General features: G+C 33.6%; 3 long non-coding RNA genes across 4 annotated transcripts in view; all 3 read left to right on the forward strand.

The window, feature by feature from the left end:
* The window catches only part of LOC147836459 (uncharacterized), a 99,652-nt gene that overhangs the window by 49,374 nt on the left and 29,459 nt on the right, over positions 1 to 20,819 (forward strand). The window lies entirely within an intron of this gene.
* Positions 12,171 to 13,514, forward strand: LOC147843618 (uncharacterized). Its single transcript, XR_015494132.1, has 4 exons — positions 12,171 to 12,299; positions 12,436 to 12,523; positions 13,255 to 13,338; positions 13,459 to 13,514. It is a non-coding gene; the product is annotated as an uncharacterized LOC147843618 (long non-coding RNA).
* LOC147843619 (uncharacterized) lies at positions 13,613 to 16,243 on the forward strand. Of its 2 annotated transcripts, none has more exons than XR_015494119.1 (3): positions 13,613 to 13,688; positions 13,763 to 13,939; positions 14,276 to 15,333. It is a non-coding gene; the product is annotated as an uncharacterized LOC147843619 (long non-coding RNA). The 2 variants fall into 2 exon arrangements; XR_015494120.1 differs by lacking the exon at positions 13,613 to 13,688 and adding an exon at positions 16,189 to 16,243 and having other exon boundaries at positions 13,799 to 13,939; positions 14,276 to 15,130.

Here is a 20,819-nt window from a genome sequence, read left to right on the forward strand (position 1 = left end):
GTTAGGGGTTCAGAGTGTTGATTGTGGTCCTAGAAGACAGTAAGAGAATAAATGGGCTGTCCGTCTGCTGGCGTTTGCCCATATGAGCTAAACCACAATATATCCTTTATGTTTTCAGCAGTTTCATCATGGCGTGAATAAGATGAATAGGCGTTGACCGAGGGATGGGTCATGTGGATAAAGCCATGGCAGCGGTAGCACTATCGACTTTGCTTTCCAATCACCAGCCCGAGGCTCATTCGTCACAGTTTCTGATGTGGCGACGAGCAGAACCCGGCCGCCTCTATCATACATCATAACGCTAAGCTTGTTTTTTCAAAACTAGAGCTCTAGCGAACGGGAACATTGAGTTGTTTAAGAAATTCCTGCCGTCATTGAGATTGTGAGTTTTTAAAGCAACATGTTCCACATGGGATGATTTGCATTTAAAGCACTGAACAGCAACACAACAAATGTGTCTTACAAATCAATAATCAGATGCAAAGACTTTTTAATCATAGGATTTATTGGCTAGAGATTTGCATTACTATAGACCCTACAGATACAAAAATAAATCTAATTTGAGTCAGACAAAATGCAATGTTTATTTCAATGTTACTTGTATAATATATTTAAAAATTAAAATAAATAAAAATCATCACTTATATAAATAAATACATAAATATCACAATTATGTGAATAAGTAAGTAAATGAACATCACAATCATATAAATAAATTAATAAATATCACAATTATATTAATACATTAATAATTTAATATCGCAATCATAAAACAAACAGATAAATGAATGAATAAATAAATAAATAAATAAATAAACATTACAATGAAATGAATAAATAAACATCGCAATCATATAAATAAATAATTATCACAATCATACAAAATAAATAATTGGATAAATATCATAATCTTAGAAATAAATAGCACAATCTAGCACAATCATTGCAATAAATAAATAAATAAATAAATAAATAAATAAATGTGACGCAGTTGTGCAGTAGGTAGTCCTGTCGCCTCACAGCAAGAAGGTGGCTGGTTCGAGCCTCGGCTGGGTCGGTTTTTTCATTTCTTTGTGGAGCTTGCATGTTCTCCCTGTGTATGTGAGAGATTCCTCCAGATGCTCCAGTCTCCCTCACAGTCCAAAGTGCTATGGGATTTTTAATGACCACAGAGAGTCAGGACCTCAGTTTAAAGTCTCATGTGAAAGACGGCATCCACAGACAGTATAGTGTCCCCTTCACTTTCACTGGGACATTAGGACTCACACAGACTGCAGGTTGAGCGCCCCCTATTGGCCTCACTAACACCACTTCCAACAGCAACCTAGTTTTCCCATGTGGTCTCCCATACAGGTATTGACCAGGCTCAGCCCTGGTTAGCTTCAGTGATTAACTGGTCTTGGGCTGCAGAGTGATATGGCTGAGTAGGCTAAATTGTGTGTGTGGATGTTTCCCAGAGATGAGTTGCAGCTGGAAGGGCATCCACTGCAAAAAAAAAACATATGCTGGAATGCAAAGCCGAAAAGAAAATGAATGAATGAATAAATAAATAAATAAACATCACAATCATAAAGATAAGTAAATATCACAATCATAAAAAGTTGAATGAATGATCTATATATATATATATATATATATATATATATATATATATATATATATATATATATATATATATATATATATATATATATTTTATTTATTTATTGCGTTATTTATTTACTGCATCACATTTATTTATTTATTTATTGCAATGATTGTGCTAGATTGTGCTATTTATTTCAGAATTATTAGCCCCCACTTTGAATTAATTTTTTCTTTTTTAAATATTTCCTAAATTATGTTTGATAATATTTTTTATTTTCTGCTGGAGAAAGTCTTATTTGTTTTATTTTGGCTAGAATAACAGCAGTTTTCATTTTTTTTAAACACCATTTTAAGTACAAAATTATTAGCTCCTTTAAGCTTTGTTTTTTCGATAGTCTAAAGAACCAACCATCATTATACAATAACTTGCCTGATTACCCTAACCTGCCACTTTAAGCTGCAAAGAAGTGTCTTAAAACTATCTAATCAAAAATCATTTACTGTCATCATGGCATAATAAATATGATAAATAAATAAATAAATAAATAAATAAATAAATAAATAAATAAATATCACAATCAGATGAACGAATCATATAAATAAATATCAAATAAAAATAAAATATATGAATAAATAAATCAATATACCAATCATATAAAATATAAATAAATATAACATAAATATTACAATCAGATGAATAAATAATCATATGAATATCTAAAATAAATAAATAAATAAATAAATAAATAAATAAATAAATAAATAAATAAATAAATAAATAAAATTTATAAATCAAAAACCTGATTCTCCTCGGTCTCAGAGGAGGATTGTGAAATTGTGCTGGTTCAAAGTCCACCATCACAGAATATTATTTCAACCAGTCTTCTAATATTCACCACATCCCCGGAGTGAGCCTATAGCAATAAAAGAACAAACATTGTTCTGTTTGCTGCTTTTATGGTGGTGGTGTTGTGTTTTTAGTTGGACTTCTGATGCAGCAGCTTGAAGGTTTTATGACAAATGCTGCAATTTAAGTTCCACAGCATATTTGGAAACAAAAGTATACACAGCGGATTGACAGCCATCTGCTGTTTGCTTCTTTTTATCGTTATTTGCTCTCGGATTTTCCAATGCTTCTTAATTTCTTTTCCAAGGTCAACATTCCCAGATGCAGTTAGCATCGCACCATTCACTTAGTCTTTGCTTATGACCCAAATGTCCCATGTCACCGCTGGGTTGTAAAACAAATTAAATCCCTGTTCACACTTCTAATTTGCTTACTGCCATAGCGAGAGGCCAATATGGGATTCTTCATAGAAGTTATGCCTCCGTAAATTTGACATTTGACACAGCTGGTGTTTCAATAGCCCGTACACTAGAGAGAAAAAGCAGGTGTAGATGGAGAAATTTAGTGAAATCAATGAAAACACTACAGGCTATTTTATTCAACATATGGTAAAATAACATTTTATTTTATTATTTCAATAACATGCACATTGAATGGAATGAAAAGCTTGAAACACTGGCATCAGATCAACATATACATTTTTTAACCCATATGGTGTTGCAATATGGCAATATGATATTTATGTTCATTTCCCTGCCACTGTTTCTTTAAGACCAATGTTCAGATTTTTTGGAAAGAGAAGAGTTTAGTTTAGTTTAGCCAATGATGTGCCACATGACATGCAGTGTCTTTCTTTTTTAGCTGCTGAATGCAAATGAAAACAATAAAAACAAAGGATCAACTCAGGTCAGATCCACAAAAAAATCTGAGACATCACCTAGTAAGCTATGATGACATGTACACAACTCAAAGTTTTTACCAATTTAGTTTTTTTGTAAATCGATCAAATGTTTGTGTTGCCAAATGACAAAACTGTGCAATAGTGGATTGTACAATGTTGCAATAGGTTAGCTAGCTAGCAAGGTCAGTTGTGATCTTTTAAGTTGTAACAATATCAACATGAATGCCATATAGTGTTGATTAGTTGTATGTTAATGGCATTTGCATTTTGGATAAAATCAAGGTTTAATGGTAATAATACAATGGTAAAATAGAACTGGCTCTTCCAGCAGATAGTGAGGATGAGTTGGGATTTAATGACGGGTTGGGTTCTGATAATGTAGATTGGACATTTAATAAGAGCAGTGATGGAGTTAAAGAGGCATACAAGACTTGGACATAATATTGTAGTATCATTTTTTGTAGTAAATCCTTGCGAAAATGCCTTCAAAAAAATTACGCTTTTGCCAAAATATCGAAACTGTTTCTGCGTTTTTTTTTTCTTTTTTCTTTTGTATAGACAAGTATTTAACAGTGCTTTTAAAATACTCTAAACTGTCTCTGTAAATGTTTTCAAGCGATTATATTGGATTTACTAAAATCACACAAGTGCCAATTTCACATCTGTCACATCTATAACGAAGAGACATCACATCAATAACGGAGCGTTTTCCTCCTAAATATGTCAAATAAAATCAAATCAAACATTTTGTTCTATAGTGAGCCGACTCTTATCCTTTTGATTAGCATTATTTCTTTTGGGTGGTGAAGTTTACTTCACAGAATTTCTACAAAGCATGATGTGTACTGTAAACTCAGACTTTTTTCATTACATCCATAACTAATGTTAATTTCCTTCATTTAAAATATAAAGTATGTTTAGAGATTGATATTATTCTGCTCCCATTACTTTGTGATTAGTTGTTTTGGAAAAAATTAACAGATGTTTCAATATAATGTAAACATATACCTTCTACATGAATTTATGTTTCAAGATTTTACTGCAAAAGTCACATCCATAACGCTGGAATTGCTCATAAACATTGTTAGCTAGTAGCTACATTGTTCTGATGCATTTGGATATATTAGATTTTTTATTTATTTATTTGTTAAAATATTTACAGGAGAAAATATTTATATTTACTGTATGTTGTATACATGATAATACAATATTATGATTGTTTTCAATAATATTCAGCAAAAAAAGAATAGAATAAATGAAAGCTGTTGTAATATCAGTTGATGGCAAGTATGTATAAGGTGTTTCTTTAAAAGTTCTGTGTTATAGCTTATAATACTCCAACACAAATTACATAATTTTAAACAGCAACATATTTTAATCATGAGGAAAGATCTAAATTTGAAAATTGTTAGTTGGATCCACTATTGGATGTTGTTTCCATATGGAAACATGTCACAAAGTACCTTAAAAAATGTCCCCCATTTTTTTTTTTTTTTTTTTTTACAGCACTACAAGTTAAGCCATTCTAAGAAAGGCAAAACAGTCAAATTTTTATCCATAGATCTTTAATAAGGTGTGCATTAAACAGTTAGTTTTATAACTGATATTGATTATTTGCATAATTATGTGCCCCATATCAGATATGTAACTGATGTTTCACTATAGTGTTTTTGATAAAAAAATAAAAATAAAACAAAACATACAGAAGAAAGTATCCGATTTATTTACGTCAAATATTTGTTTACGTATTTATTTACATCAAATATGCGGTGCCTTTTTGGTAAAACATGAACGCACCTTTCCCTTCAAACACTAGAGGAGTGCAGGAGATCATGGGATTGATCATGACGCGAAGATTACCATCACTGAGAAATGACCAGAGATTTATCTTCACAACAATACTCACAATTCATCTTTACAACAATACCATGTTCCTGTCATTTATTTGATGATTGATACAATAACCTACACTGCAACGTGGGATTTGCCAGCCGTTTGATATTAAAGGAAGGATCAGCAAAGACTGCACTCCTGCATTGGCCTTCCACATATACTCTGCACTCTGGCTACCACTACTACATAATCGTGGTGGTCGTTTCTCTCCATCTCGCGCAGAACCCAGTTGACTAATCACAACAGACTAAGTCATCAGAGCAATCAGATTAGCATCACACAAAGGAGGGACGCAGATCATGGGAGTCATTTCAATAATAGGTAAAAATATATGCATATTATAAGTCAATGAAAGTGTTTTTTTTTTTTTTTTTTTTTTTTTTTTTTTTTTTAAGCCTGTTGTTGGAGACCCCTAAACCAAAATATGACCGTTTATAATGCAACAATAGATAATCAAAAATTAAAAGCTTTCAATTAGACAAAGAAAAGTAAAATTTATTAGCATGGACTGTAAAGAACAATTAGTTGACTTTACCTTTGCGAATTTGCTATTTGAGATATAGAACGCAGGGAAAACAGCCGCATAAAGAGACGCTGCAGTGCTGGTGAAGCTTGTGAGTGTTTACAATGGTTTGACAGATAAATCTGAATTCATAGCTAAATTGTTAACACTGCCAAACAGCATTTCCTGTTGTTTACATCCTTGTTTACATCCATGCTACAACATACCATTAAAGCTAGACAATATGCATGTAATGGATTCATTTTAAAAATACTTACAGGTTGTGGCTCACAATCCACAGCTTTGTCTATTATGGTAGGAGTTGCTCCTTCTTTGAGGAGTTTTTAGCTGAATCCAGAACTGAACTGAGAGAGATTCTGAAAGCTGCTCTTTGTCAAATGCTAGAGCTATATATATTTTTTTTTAACTCTCTGGGACATAAAAAAATGTAAGCCCATCTCCCCATCTTTCTTTCTATCGTGTCCTTTGGAAGCCCAAATACAGAAACAGAACAAGCTCTGTAAAAATAGCAGCGTTTAGATGGCATTTTACTTTTCTATATGATAACAATACAGCGCCTCTTGCCACACCACATTTGCTGCCCTGGTAATGCGTGTAACCTGAAGTATTTGTGATCTCATTAACTCGTTTTTTTTTTTTTTTGTCCTTAAACTTTGTTTGCTGTAGGCTTTGCTAAGCTAACTTTGTAAAAAGTCAATGTCCTTCTTTGCATTCTCTCCCTGCATTCAGAGATGTTATTTATGTTCACACAGCTACATTACACATGAACTAAAGTTTAAAATATAATATGGTAGTGGACCACCCCTTCGAGATGGCACTTAGAAACTAGTGCACTTTTTGCACTCTTCATTTAAATGTTTTCCTATTTTAATCGTACACTACATAATGGACCATGTAAGAATAAACAAGTATGACCATTTTAATTTATATATATATATATATATATATATATATATATATATATATATATATATATATATATATATATATATATTTATATTGTTGTCTTCTGTTTAAAAAAGAAACTAACTAGTAGATTTGTATGAGGTAATAACCTTCAGAAACTTTCAAATGAATATTTAATTACCACACATTTAGTATTTGGTAGCCGACAGTATAATTAGCAGAATAATATACATTCGGTGACTCATTATTACAAAATAAACCCATTGTGATGATGACCCAGACACAAAGCAGATAACGACCAATATCCCTTTCACGTTACACAATTACACATACAATAGCATACTCGCCTGCAGATAAATACACGACTAATTAGTAATTATTTTTACTCTGTGTTTTGCTAGCTATGTTAATAACTGTTGCTCTTATACTTTGAAACAAGTGCATTGATTGGGATACACAGACTCCATATTCTCCCTAAAGTCATCTTTGTACTTCTAATTAAACCATCCGGAAATGTAAACATATTCTGCTATTTCCCTCTGAGGCGTAAACACAGACAGGACTGTGGTTTAAATTCAGAATAAATCACAGTTTTTGCTCCACGCGAGGATGCAACTGTTGTGAATTGAGTCTTCATGATGTTTCTTTCATCTGTGACAGTGTAAGGTTACAGTGAGCTGTTTTGGGGGGGGTTAATGTTCTTGGTGCCGTATTGTGAGTGTACAGACCTTTTCTTGCTCAGAGATGCTCATTATAATCTGTTCATTAAAGACTGTTGTGCTTCTAGCAGGTGGTTTTGAGTTTCCTTAGTTACCTTTTGTGAAAGGAGAGATTTGATGGTGGCTTATTTAGAGGCAAAAACTGCTGCATTCAGAAATCAAGGCCCAGACCTGCTGTTTTTCACTATATGTTGCTTGTAGTGATGTTTTCGATCAAGGTGCTGCTCCAAAGTGAGACTTGTTTTTCTATCAACACCTGCTTATGAAAGCACGTAAAACATGGCGACAATTATCCAGCTACAGAGCTTACACTAATCCTGTCTGCCATGGCAAATCTCTAACGTGTGTTGTATTGTGGTGTCAAATTAACAGCATGCTGAACCGAACTAATCAGTGTCTTGAAGATTTTTAAAAACGTAAGTCTGTTTGACATCATCTTTCCATTAACTCTGTTGCTCTGATCATTCATACATCTATCTGCTGATCTGCTGCTTTATTCTATCTGTTTATCCATTCATCCACATGTCTGTATCTTCCATCTATCATCTGTCCATTCACTTGTCCATCCACCCATCTGTCCATTTATTATCTGTCCATCCATTCATCGTCCATCCATCCGTCCATTCATCCATCCATCCATCCATCCATCATTTAGTCTGTCGACTGCGGCCTCTGGTGGATTTACGAGAAAACAGCAGGAATTCTATTGTGGATTCATGAAAACAAACATTTAAAAAGAAATGTAGCTCCTGGGCTGTATTTGACGGTCTCAAGAAAAGTATATAGAGGTACATTTTCAGAATGAGCCTGGGTTGATCCATTCACTTACCCCTTCAATCATGCTTCTTCCATTTATCCATCCGTTTACTTGGTCCTCCATCCATTCATCTATCCATCCATTCACTTGCCCCTACATCCATTCACCTGTCTATACATCCATCAATCTGTCCATTCACTTGCTCTGTTCGTCTGTCCTTCCATCCATCCATGCATCTATCCATTCATTTACTTGCCCTTCCATCCATCCTTCTATCCGTATATGCATGCATACATCATCTGTTCATTCACTTGTCCCTCCATCCGTCCATCCATGCATTCATACATCATCTGTTCATTCACTTGTCCTCCGTCCGTCTTTTGTCCATCCGTCCATGCATGCTTATACTATCTCTTCATTCATTGTCTTTACAATAATTCATCTGTCCGTCCGTTCATTCATCTACCCATCCATTCACTCGTCTATCTGCTGCTTTTTTTTCATCCATCTGTTTATCAGTTCACTCATTTGTCTGTACTGTAGTTCTATCATCTGTCCTTCCATCCTGCTCATTCATTTTATTCGTTCCATCCATTCTGTCCTTTAATTTCATTCGTTTCATTCATTACTTTTTGCTTTTTGGTTCAAACTTTTTTTTTTTTCATAAATGTTACATTTTTGCAATTAAATTTTTAAATTAAAATTAAATTCTGTATATTGTTTTACTATCTGAACACAAATTGGTTCTGAATGGCATACAGCTTGTTTATATATATATATATATATATATATATATATATATATATATATATATATATATATATATATATATATATATATATATATATATATATATATATACATATATATATATATATATATACATATATATATATATATATACATATATATATATATATATGTATATATATATATATATATATGTATATATATATGTATATATATATATATATATATATATATGTATATATATATATATATGTATATATATATATATATATATATATATGTATATATATATATATATATATATATATATATATATGTGTATATATATATATATATATATATATATATGTGTATATATATATATATATATATATATATATATATATATGTGTATATATATATATATGTGTATATATATATATGTGTATATATATATATGTGTATATATATATATGTGTATATATATATATATATATATATATATATATATATATATATATATATATATATATGTGTATATATATATATATATATATATATATATGTATATGTATATATATATATATATATATATATATATATATATATATATATATATATATATGTGTGTATATATTATGTTCCATTTATAATAGTAGTACACAATATGTTCTGTTGAAGAAAAAAAAAAAATCAAAAGTTTCTTCCCAATGTTTGTGGCATGTGATGCAGTTTGACAGATTCTGAACCCCAGCAGGGTTTTTGGAAACTCTCTTGATTCTCCAGCAGCTCTGTACATTTATATGTGCTGTCAAAGGGACTGACGTTAATTTACCTCGCTTCTCTTTGAGAGTTGTTGATATTGAAACAGGCTGTGCTTGTCACTTTCCTCTTTTGAGAAGATGAAAAAAGCTACATTTTTCACCTGGCCGAGGAGGATACGCTGTGTGCTTGTCAGATGATGTTTGATGTGTGCTCTTGCTGGTATAAGGAGGAGGAGCAGGTGGGAGTGATGTGGCTTACTTGGGTATTGTAGATATTTTTGGACTTTTATCTTACACTGATGGACTCTAGAAGTGCCTTTTTTCTGATGTCCTGCTCTTGTCTAGTAAGATTAAGGAAGGAGATTGAGCAAGGGGTAAGTCATTTTATTGCACACTTGGAGCAGAAGTGCTCTAGGGTTCACGGACAGTAGAAAAGACTATAACTGCAATCAAAATGACCATGTTTTTGCTATGTGGTGCGAAACCCATGTAGAGGTGTCAAAAAACACACAGATGTACAAATAGATGTTTTGCATTTAGTAGCCACCGAGGCCAGGAAGTGTTGTAATGCTTTAACACCTGAACTGTGACTTTAAATTTTCTTATTTTTCTTCTTTTTATATTAGAACTTCATATGCATTACTTGTATAGTAGTATTGTGTTTATAATCTGTAATAATATTACTTTTTATTACAACAGAACAGAACATGTTTGACATTTTTAATTGTTATTTATTTTTCTGCAGATTCAATGCAAAACCATTCACATCAAAATTATATCATACAAATAGTATATTTCAGAAATAATATTAACAATGATAATAATACTAATACTACTACTATTACTACTACTACTACTACTAATAATAATAATAATAATAATAATAATAATAATTATTATTATTATTATTATTATTATTATTATTATTATTATTATTATTATTATTATATTTATTATTATTATTATATTTATTATTATTTAATATAATTGGCGCAGTGTGGAGTTTGCATGTTCTCTTTGTGTTGGTGTGGGTTTCCTCCGGGTGCTCCGGTTTCCCCTACAAGTCCAAAGACATGTGCTATAGGTGAATTGGGTAAGTTAAATTGTCCGTAGTGTATGTGTGTGTGAATGAGTGTGTATAGATGAATCCCAGTAATGAGTTGCAGCTGAAAGGACATCTGCTGTGAAAAAACGCAGGCTGGATAAGTTGGCGCTTCATTCCGCTGTGGTGACCCCAGATTAATACAGGGACTAAGCTGAAAAACAAATACGGAAATTTTCACAGTATGCCTGATAAAATATTTTATTTAAATATATTATTCTTGAGAAAGTCTTATTTGTTTTATTTCGGCTAGAATAAAAGCATTTTTTATTTTTCATTTACCATTTTAAGGTAAAAATTATAAGCCCCTTTAAGCTATTTTTGCCTAATTACCCTAACCTGCCTAGTTAACCTAATTAACCTAGATAAGCCTCTTATCTAGTAACATTATTTACTGTCATCATGGTGAAGATAAAAGAAATCGGTTATTAGAAATGAGTTATTAAAACTATTGTGTTTAGAAATGTCTTGATTCTCTCCGTTAAACAGAAATTGGGGAAAAAAATAATAAACAAGGGGGCTAATAATTCTGACTTCAACGGTATATACGAGCAATATCACACCAGTAGTAGTGCGATACGGCTGTATATGATGAAATACAGCCATATCGCAGTGCTAATGGGGTGTTATTGTGTTTATACAACAGTTCGATGACATAATTGTGTATATTCAAATAATAGAAATAATCAAACACTGAGATTGTAAATATCCTTTTGTATGAGGAACTTCTTCAGCCATTCCAAAACATCTGCAGCTGACATCAGAACAGCAAAAGCAGTTACTAATTCACCAACGTCACTTTAGAGCTAGAATTTGAAAGATTCCCTACACTCTCAGAAAAAAAGGTACAATGAGGGTACAATTTTGTTCCTATAGGGAAACAAAATATAAAATTGTACCTTTAAAGGTCCCATATTGGTCCTTAGGGTACAATTTTGTACCCAAATGGGCTATAAAGGTACAAATGTCCAGATTTAGGTTTGAAAGGTACATTTTTGTACCTTTTATAGCACATTTGGATACAAAATTGTACCGTAAAGGACCAATTTGGCACCTTTAAAGGTACAATTATATATTTTGTTTCCCTATAGGAACAAAATTGTACCCTCAGCTCATGATAAGATCAAGACACTATATAACACTAATTTAAATGACTTAATACTAAACATTAATACTAAAATACATAATTTAAAAATATAATAAATAAATAAATTGATTGAATTAAATATTTTAATAATTAATTTTTTTTCATGTATTTAAATTACATTTTTTCTCAAAAATGTTAATAATTTAATTTATAATTAAATGTAATTTTAATCATTAAAAACGTAAATACTGGTCTTTGCTTACTGTTTAAGTCCCTATAGTATATATGGGATGTAGAATAAGAACCATGCAGAGTGTCAGCATCTTCATACAGGTGGTGATGTTGCTGTCTCTTTAAGAATTTGGCTTGTTGAGACGTTATAGTAGTGTTTGTTACTGAGGCGGTCCGTCGAGTATGCTGGCTGTTTACACAGAACTTCACACGCTTTTCAAAGAAAAGTCTATTTTGGAGTCCACACTTTCAGGTAAGAATGTATTAAAGATATATTTTCAGTCTCATTTTTACATGTGAAGCCGTGTTCTGTTGATTTTGTCTGACTCTCTGGCCTCGGCTTTCCCCCGCTTTGTGCTCCGGGCTGGCTGGTGTACGTTGGCCTGCAGGATGGAGTTTGCTAAGTTGTCTGCAGCTTATTAAAGAAGTTAATACAACGTGATATCGAAGTCACCGAGGGACAAAACGTTATAGAAGGTAAGTACTATATGCTGTTAGTTTTCTCGGTGTAAAAGTTCCCTTTATCGCCTACGTTACGTATTCGCGCCTTATATGTTACGTTACGTTACTGCTTTATTAATAAGTGTTGCCACGGCGGAATATAATCGCAACCCAGATAGCAAAATACACTTGGGCCAGTTGCGGCTAGATTCTCGCCTGCCCGAGTCCGTCTGCTGTATCGTTACTCGGGCCAGATGCGGCGGCAGAAGCGAGCCGACGCTGCCGTATCCGTGCACCGGAATCGGGCCGTGAGTAATGTGCGGTGTGGCCCGGAGCTGGCGCGACTGAAGTCTTCATATACCTTGATATAAAACATTTTGTTATTAATACTGGAATTTGTAATTATCGATAATGTTTTATATTTTGAGGCCATTTTCTAGCCACGGTTGACTGCGGAAATGTAATTTTAGACGGTTATATACACCGCCATTTTGTGAAGAAAAATCACAATTTTGTCACCGGCAAAGCGACTGATTATGTAAACGTGGCTAGTTACAAACGTGGCGTGTGTATGCTACATATCTTCGTTTCATTGTCTAAGTTACATTAATGTTGAGGAGTGTCCACAAACTCTCATGTCCAGAATTGTTGGTGCTTTACTATCGTTTAACGTTATACTTATATATAAATAAAATACTATAAATAAATAGTTATTGCTTTATCTTATTGCTTTCCTGAAGTTTATGAAGTTTCCAATTGTATTTCAGGACAAGATTGAACAACATAATGCAGGCTAACAGCATCAGAGCAATGAAGGCATGTCATATGAAAGCATGGCTCAGTTACAAGATGTAAGTATGTCTCATTATCTATACCATGGTTTTAATGGCTTACATACTATTTTAAATTTGTAGGTTTTTACTTACAAACAACAATAAATGTACACCCACGTGTTTAAAATTATTTTCTAGGTTTTCATCGAAAGATGAGAGATCAACTTAAGAATGCTAAGGACCTGACTTTAAGGTACTCTTTCTAAACTTTCTCCACTTGATTAATATTATTAAATTCTAGCTTTGTATGGATTCCTTCATATTTGTTTGTATGCCACATCTTATGTTCCACGAATTGATTTTACAGCAGCACTTCTCATGTTGCCAGCCTTGTTAAGCGAGACACTTCAACATTTCGTTGTGCTCCGGTGCGTATGTTGTTTTCTGTTTAGTATATGCTGTGATAAATGCATTTTATAATGCTTGATATTCTTTATATTAGGATGACGCAGTGGGTAGTGCTGTCACCTTAAAGCAAGAAGGTCGCTGGTTCGAGCCTCGGCTGGGTCAGTTGGCATTTGTGTGAGGAGTTTGCATATTCTTCCAGTGTTCATGAAGGTTTCCTCCCAGTGCTCGGGTTTCCCCACAAGTCCAAAGACATGCGCTATAGCTGAATTTGGTAAGCTTATTTGTCTGTAGTGTATAAATGTGTGTGTGAATAAGTGTGTCTGGATGTTTCGTAATACTGGGTTGCAGCTGGAAGGGCATCTGCTGCATAAAACATATGCTGGATAAGTTGGTGGTTCATTCCACTGTGGCGACCCCAGATTAATAAAGGGACTAAGCCAAAAAGAAATTGAATGAATGAATGAAATTTATATTAGTCTTTTAATCTGTGATACTTTTTTTTTTAATCGGTGAATATTAATTATTTTACTTTCTATGCATGTTCATTTTCTCTTCATAAGTGATAAAGTGACTGATATTAATGTAATTATTGCTTTGTCATTTACAGTGAACCATCTTCACCACATCCAACAGTTCAAGTACAGGAGGAGGCCACCGACTGGACAACTGTGTTAACAAGACGAGTCACGGCAGTCTTCAGAGTTGATGGGATTGCGATTGGCCGGGCTAATGATGTGAATGAATATACATTTTTGACATATCCATCTTATTAGAAGAACACCTTGATGTTTCTGCAGTGGAATGTTTTGAATGAACGGTGGACGGTGACAAGCCTCGATCTACTCCAGTTACCAGAGTGATCAACCTTGTGTTTTGTTTCTCTACATGCTCTTGGGATAATCACAATCAAGTTAATCCAGCACACTGCTGTAATTCTTGCATGAAGCAAATTTTTAAATAACTTGTGGTCCTAATGACTATCAAAGAACATTTTCCAGATATGAATGCTTTACATGTCATGTTTACCAAAAGCATAAACACATATTGTGTTACAACAAATTAAAACTCCACTTGAGGATGATGAGGAGTAATCTACTGGTGTTGAGGAAGAGGCTACTGATGTATTTGGTTTTCTGCACTGTTGAAGCAGTTTATAGAGAAACATTGCCTTCATTCTGAAATACAGAGACAATTTTGATGACAAATTATTTATTATGACTGGGTATTCTGACTAAAGACAAATACTTTGGACTTTATTAAGTGAAGTACTTGATGTAGCCTGTGTAATGTGTTTATAAATCTTAAACAGTATTCTTGTGGTCTTTGTATTAAGGGTAGATTATATACTGTACAGTGAGTGAACAGTTTTTATTTGTTTTCTAAATTGTTCTTTTTACTGTTTTACATGTCTGCTTTATATTTACTGTGTAATTTTATTTCTTGACACATTCAGTTGTGAGTTGTAATTAGGGTTGTAACGGTATGAATTTTTCATGGTATGATAATCGTCTAAAACAATACCACGGTTTGACGGTTTCGCGGTATACGGTATGTTACAAAATAATAGAACAGTGAAGCAAATTTGACTTTTTCCAAATAATATATTTTTAGTTACTATAAACAACATCACTTACAATGAACAAATAAAAATAAGAAAATAATAAATAATGTGTCAAAGTCCAAATAAAGTCCAAATAAACATGGTGCAAATCCTCAGTAAAAAATAGATATAAATATTTACTATACTATAAATAGTTACATAACGAAACTAGATTCAATATGGAACATCCTTAGGTTTTATGTGCCAGCATGGATATGGTTGTCTATCGATATGGATTTGGATATGGTTGTCTGCAATGCAGACAAACAGCTGCATCTTCATTTGCGTCTTTTGAAAACACCAAGAGCAGCAGTTCGTCTTTGCTGTGTCACTGTTTTGTCATGTTTCTGTGCAACTGTGCATGCAAAAGTACTTAGTATGAGAATTATTTCATGCAAAACTTTTTTTTTTTTGCGTTTTATTTAGCCGCGCATAAATGTATGCCTATCTCTCATTCCGTGTTGTTCAAAAAGCTTGGTCCACAAACAAAAGCGAAACCTATGCTTATTGGTTGTGATATAGCGAGTTTGAACCAATCTGGGCATGGAGGAGGGACAATGCATCAATGTATCATGTCTGATTTGTCCGGAGTCACAGTGACGAGCGTTTCTTTGTCAAATCAGCGTTGTCAAATGTTGATGACGTAACCGCACTGATTCCGGAGCCTCTGAAAGTCCGCGAATGTTATGTGATACAGCACTGGAAAGCTGAGATTCTCTTCTTTATGCCAATCTTTGTATGAATCGGATCAGCGGATCAAAAGTTATTAAACATTTAAGAGCAATACTTATTTTTAGCCGCGGGCGGCTGTCTCGGTCTTTAAGGGTTAAAACCGTTGATATGCAATTGTTCATGGTATGATAATCGTGCACGTTCAAATCGTGGTAAACCGTCATACCGGTATATTGTTACAACCCTAGTTGTAATTAAATATTTCTACATTAATAAATAAAAATGGACATCTGCGAACCAAAATATTTTATTTATTTATTTGTGCATGCAGTCACCAAAGGATCAAAATGCCTGGGTCAGTACCCTGAAAATGCTATATAATATAAAAAGGTACATTTTTGTACCTTCGGTGGGGGTACAAAATTGTCCCTTAAAGGGTACAAATGTAGAAGGTACAATTTTGTACCTTTAAATAGAGGTACAAATTTGTACCCTTAAGGGTACCACCCCAGTGACGGGCCATTTGTACCCTAAAAGGTACAATTTTGTACCTTTTTTTCTGAGAGTGTAGCGTATGTCTGAAGTGATAACAAAATCCATTATTTTGCTCACATTTAAAAATTATTAGGCTGAACAGCTTAAAATGCCATCAGTCTAGAGAGATTTCCCAGTATTTTTCTGTTGCAACCGGGATATCACAATAATTAACCCCCAAAAAATTCTTCTTTCCTTCTGTTTACTGAGCTAGTCTGCAGTAAAGAGAACAGGAGACTCATTAGAAACAAACAGATGGTCAACTCAGGGTTATACAGAGTGGCCAACACAAAATACATACATTACTGATATGTGAGTCCCATCTCACACTCAATACACTACAATTATGGTATATATAGAGCACTACAACATACAAAAGAGAAAGATTGACTTAGAACACAGGTGTCAAACTCAGTTCCAAAAGGGCCGCAGCTCTGAACAGTTTAGTTCCTACCCTAATTAAACACACCTGATCAAACTAATTGAGTCCTTCAGGCTTGTTTGAAACCTACAGGTAAGTGTGTTGGAGCAGGGTTGGAACTAAACTGTGCAGGGCTTCGGCCCTCCAGGAATTGAATTTGACACCCCTGTCTTAGAATGTAATGATTTGATCAGCTGTAGTTTGAAAATACGCCATCCTTTTCTCCTCTAAGGGCTTATTATGTGGTCTCTGTCGCCATTTTGTGGATGGATAACGTCAACCCTTTTCACTTTGCTCAGGCTGATGGCCGCAGACGCGCTGAGTCTGAGAAGTTATGCATGTTTAAAGTAGGCACTATCCTTATAAAAAACTACATGCATGCAATCTCAACAACTATTATTACATAGAAAGCCTCAAAAGTACATTATGTTGTCAAACAGCTGCAATATTTGTCAAACTGTATTGAGTTTATTGATCTGCTGTCACTCTATGTGGGTGGAGTAATACAAAAGGGTGAGGAGGCTGTAGGAGTTCTGATATTGTAGAATATTGCACTGCTATCAGCCAATCAGTTTCCAGAACCAGACAGAACTGTTGTGTAAAAATATATATTTATATATATATACAATTTCATAGTATTATTTGTTTTTACACTGTGGTTTTGATCCAATAAATAATCGAATTAAAGTTAACAATAGTTTATTCACCGCAGCAAATAAAATAATTGTTCACAGCATCCCAATACTTCAATAACAAATGCCCAGTACCACTGCTCCATCATAATCATTATGTTTAATTTAGCGTTTTTAATCCAAACACTCAAGCTGTTCATCTCCAAATAAAAGTGAAAATGAAAACATGTGTGCTTGTTGCCAAAAAAAGGAAGCACACTCGAATGTGAACATGCAGTTTCCAGGGAGCCCATCTTAGATTTGGCTGTTCATTGCGCATTAGCGTGGGAGCCATCTTGGATCTGGCGGAGAGTTATCACCCTCCTGCTGTTCACAGCTGATTTGCCTCATGCCACTTATCAGCACTGCTGCAATCACAGCTTCAGCCAGATTAAGCATTCATCACATCTCTTACTCAAGTTTTATGAAGCACACCTCTATTTTTTTCCATGAGACCTTGTGTAGCCTCTTTCATTTCTACCATAAACTACAATAATGAGCTGCTTTCAAATAAAATTTAGCCCCGTTTGCTCATTTTCTTGGTGAAAAAGAAACATGCAATTTCTGTACTTGTGTATATTCTTTGAGAAAATGTTTTAAAGTAATGTTTAAATATGCATTGCATTTATTTATATATGCATAATATTTAGCTTTAACATGTTGTGTTTGCTTTATTATAAATTTTTTGCTTTTACAATGTAGATTAAATTAATTATTGTAAAATATTAAAATATTTTTCTTTCAGTTCAATTTAATTTAATTTATTTTATTTTTACAATAAAGTTTGAAGGTAGTCAAGGCAACTCAGGCTCATTCTGATTATGTACCCCTATATTCAATTCTGGCGAGAACAAAATACGTCCCAGGAGCTATGTTTTTTATTTTTTATTTTTTACTGTTTATGTTTTAGCAAATTCACTAGAGGCCGCTATGTATGCTTTTTCAGATCTGAAATTTCTCTCATGAGTGCCATTCATGCCTGCTGTTCTCATGTAATTCCAACAGAGGCCGCTGTTGACTGAGTGACTTACTGATTGACTGACCAACTGACCAATCCCGCCACCCCTCCCCCTACCTAAACCTTACCAATAATGTTTTCAAAAGCACTGATTGACCCGCCCACCCCCTTCCCTAAACCCAACCGCAGTGATTCACAAGCAATCTAGAACAAGAAAAGCCCCCTGATTTTTGCCACGCTTTCAGATTTTACCACAATCTCACCCTGCTATTTACTTTCTGGAATCGTTCTTCACCAGTCTCAAACCCTGTTTTCATGGTCAACTCCGCTCTGCGTCTCAAGTTCGCCAACATGTATCGAGCTTCCAGACAAACTGGTAACAGCGGAAAAGTCGTCCATATATCGGTCAGCTGGTAATCACATACAGGAACAGCATCATACTGTCTCGTAGCGTTCACTTTAAAGAATAAATGTAGCTATACGTGTATCTGACTATTTAATTCACGATCTCCAGAAATGTATATAGGGCTACGTTTTCAGAATGAGCCTATGTTGGGTCAAGAGTAGTAGATAAACATAACAACAAACCTAAAACGAGAGAGGAGGGAATTTACTTACCATGGTGATAAAATACGTTTAATTTATAGTATTTAATTTGTCAGAGTTAAGGAGAGGCATCCAGTGACTGTGACTGTGTCCCTGGCTTTTAAACGGTTTATTCCCTAGTTCTCTGAGCAAATGTTTACTTTCTCATTATTTCAGACAGGTATTTCATTGTTTATTTCTAGCAGTGCATTCAAGCCTTTCAGGTTATATCCACATATTTATGGAAACTGCTTCCAAAAATATGAACCTCTGGATACAATCCTTTAAATTCCCCCAGTCCAGGCTTTGACTATGGCTAATGAGCTGTTACCTCGATATTTTGTCCTGTATCCTACTTATTTTTTTGTGATGCATGTTTTCTTTTTCTTCTTGTTTGCTGGATATGTGCAATGGTAGTAAATTTAGTATGTAGTCACTGTTTATTAAAATTTGCAATAAACTGGCAGTGTAAAATGATCCTAGCCTTTTTATTCATTAATTCATTCATTTTCTTTTCGGCTTAGTCCCTTTATTAATCTGGGGTCACCACAGCGGAATGAACCGCCACCTTTTATTATTATTATTATTATTATTATTATTATTATTATTATTATTACTATTATTATTATTATTATTATTATTATTATTATTATTATTATTATTATTATTATTATTACATGCTGTATATAAGTTTCTAAATAGTTGTTCTCATCAGTGTTGCTTAAATGCCCACATTTTAAGATTTATAAAATATTATTAATAATTAAAATCAGAGGTAAAATAGGTTTATATTACATCCATCGACTGTCAAAATCACATTACATTTCTTATACTACATAGTTTTCATATAGTTTTTCTATTGTCATTCATTCATTTTCTTTTAACTTAGTCCCTTAATTCATCAGGTTTTGCCACAGCAGAATGAGCCGCCAACTTATCCACACAGAAATGGCAACTGACCCAGAACTCGAACCAGTGATCTTCTTGCTGTGAGGTGACAGTGCAAACCACTGATCCACCATGTCGCCCCCTTTCCCATTGTCTTTCAATTTTTTTTTTTTTTCTTTGCTCTAGTCTGTGTAGGAATGTGATTACTCTCCAGTGCCCTTTTGGTCTGGCTTCATAGTCACACTCACTTGATTCTATCGATCCCTAAAGCATTTGCATTTTATGTCATCACCGATGTGCATGGCACATAATTTGATGCTATTATGTGACTCAAAATGAATGACACCTTGCTTTTACTATGTATTTGTGGCATCAAAGCTTGCAAACACACACTTTTGGGTAGCAAGATGATTGAAAACCATTAATTTGCTGCTCTGCTTCTCTTGTCTGCATCTAAAGTAAATCAGCAAGCTGTCATCTCTTACCAGTCATATACACATCCTATTAAATTGATGAATTTCTTCAATATTAAGTTGCAGAGAGTTGATTTTGAGTTTATGCATCTAAAATAAAGACTGCTGTTGAAAATGGTCCATACAATTAAATGGTTTATGAATGCGTATACTGGGCTGCACAAAATTTCATCTTAGCATTGATATCACAGTGTGTGCATCCACAATAATCACCAGTCTGAATTGTAGTTGACCAGGAGCAACAGAATTGTATTTAATTACTGCATTTATGTGGAATGTATACGAGTCATGTATATAAAAATATATATACATGAACATATTGTTTTGCTTCTAGTCCAATTATCTACAT

Source organism: Danio rerio, chromosome 6 (assembly GCF_052040795.2).
Source record: "Danio rerio strain M-AB ecotype USA chromosome 6, GRCz13ab, whole genome shotgun sequence".
Taxonomy (NCBI): Eukaryota; Metazoa; Chordata; class Actinopteri; order Cypriniformes; family Danionidae; genus Danio; species Danio rerio.